This window comes from Octopus bimaculoides, chromosome 9 (assembly GCF_001194135.2).
Source record: "Octopus bimaculoides isolate UCB-OBI-ISO-001 chromosome 9, ASM119413v2, whole genome shotgun sequence".
Lineage (NCBI taxonomy): Eukaryota > Metazoa > Mollusca > Cephalopoda > Octopoda > Octopodidae > Octopus > Octopus bimaculoides.
In genome coordinates, this window is record NC_068989.1 from 74,615,453 (window position 1) to 74,617,528 (window position 2,076).

The window sequence follows — 2,076 nt, forward strand, 5'->3', positions numbered from 1 at the left end:
TCTACTCCTCGCTTGGCTCTCACATCTTGAAGTGAACACCTCCAGCGTTGCTGGACTGCGATATGGTCGATCAGGTTTTCTGTCTGCTGATCTGGTGATACCCAGGTGGCCACCTGCAGCAACTACAAGAAAACCAGACCTTGATCAACAAATGTTTCCGGCAGACCCTCCATATCAAGTGGTTCGACAGAGTACCAAACACCGACCTGTGGGAAAGGGCCAACCAAGAGACCATACATGTTCAGATTAGACAAAGGAAATGGAGATGGATCGGACACACACTGCGGAAAGAACCTTCAAGCACGACAAGCACTTGACTGGAACCCACAGGGGAAATGGAAGCGAGAACGCCCGATGCAGATAGGGAAACGAAGCATTTTGGACGAACTCAGGACCACCAGCCTGACATGGGAAGCAGTCGAGAAACACGGCAAGTGGAACATACCTGCTGAGGCCCTATACTCCACAAGGGGCAAAAAGGATTAAGAGAGAGAGAGAGAGAGAAAGAGAGAGAGGGAGAGAGAGGGAGAAAGAGAGAGAGGGAGAGGGAGAGAGAGAGGGAGAGAGAGATTAGTGGAGTATATGCAGTAATGCAGTATATATTAATGCACAGTATGCAGCATATTAATACAGTATAATTTAGTAAGCCAATGTCAACGGTGGTTCTAGAAATTCTGAGCCAGAAACTGCAGCCTAGAAGACGACCCCCGTCCTGGAAGAGCTCAGCGACTTCATCCTGCAAACCCTGGTGGAACAAAATCCCATTGTAATTGTTGAGGAACTACGAGAAAAGCTTGGATTTGCTCATTCAACCATTCATCGACACCTGCGTGCTATCGGAAAAGTCAGAAAATTGGGTCAGTGTGTTCCTCACAAATTCTCCGAATCGCGCGCAGACTGTGAATGTGTGCTCTTCTTTGCTGTCACGTTTCACGAATAAACCGTTTAGGAAGGAATAGAGACTGGTGACGAGAAATGGGTTCTCTATAAAAATGTCAAGCACCGAATACATTGGGTAGCGAAAGGAGCAACACCAGCACCCAGACCAAACAAATTTTTCACCCATGTAAGGTGTTGTTACCTGTTTGGTGGGATATGAAAGGTTTAGTCTACTTTGAACTTTTAAAACCAAAGCAAACGATAACAAAGAGCAGATTGAGCAGCTTAAGTCAGCGCTAGAAGAAAAACGATCATCTTTGGTTTCAAGAGGAAAGGTGTTCATACATCAAGATGATGCTCGGCCACATAGAGTGAGAATGGCATTGCAAAGGTTGGAGCAGCTTGAATGGGAAACGATGACCCAGTCGTAACATATATATATATTTATATACAGTGTATCGTTAGCCAGCTGAAGGAGATGTCTTCCTGAGGCTATAAACAACAGTAGCACCGTGCTCTATGGAAGCATCAAGTCAGTCCGGTATTATCCGCACAGATTGAAGTAAGGTGAATGAAATCAATGAAATCAAGATATGCAACAGGATATCAAGTAGTAATGAAGTACAACCGTTTCAAGCGGCTCCATTTAATAGAACAATGCAATTCTCACTTCAATCTAAATACAGCTGTACAAAGAAATATTATATATATAGATAGATAGATAGATAGATAGATAGATAGATAGATAGATAGATAGATAGATAGATAGATAGATAGATATGCAGAGCAGGTAATCGTCAATTAGTAATAAAATTAATAATTAACAATTTTGCCGGGTAGCTCAGTATGAAAAAACCTTTTCGGTAAAATCATTTATAATCATTGGCCGATATATTTCTTAACGTCTGCCTCACGTGGTCTTGATGTCGCATGGTCAAAATTAACGTGAGTTATTTAGACATTAACAAATTTATTAGAATATTTAGCTGAGGATCAGAATAAAGCATTCTTTGCTCTTAACTGTGAAACGATCGTACTAAACTAACTAAAGGCAAGTGTTTTTTTTACTCTTCTCTACTGTTTTTTGTTCTGTGTATCAGAAATATCGCTATCAATTTAGAGTAAAATTTGTAGTTTTGGAATCGGTAGTTCTTTGGCTGCTATTTCTGAATTCTCAGTACTGTCAATCCCTATATA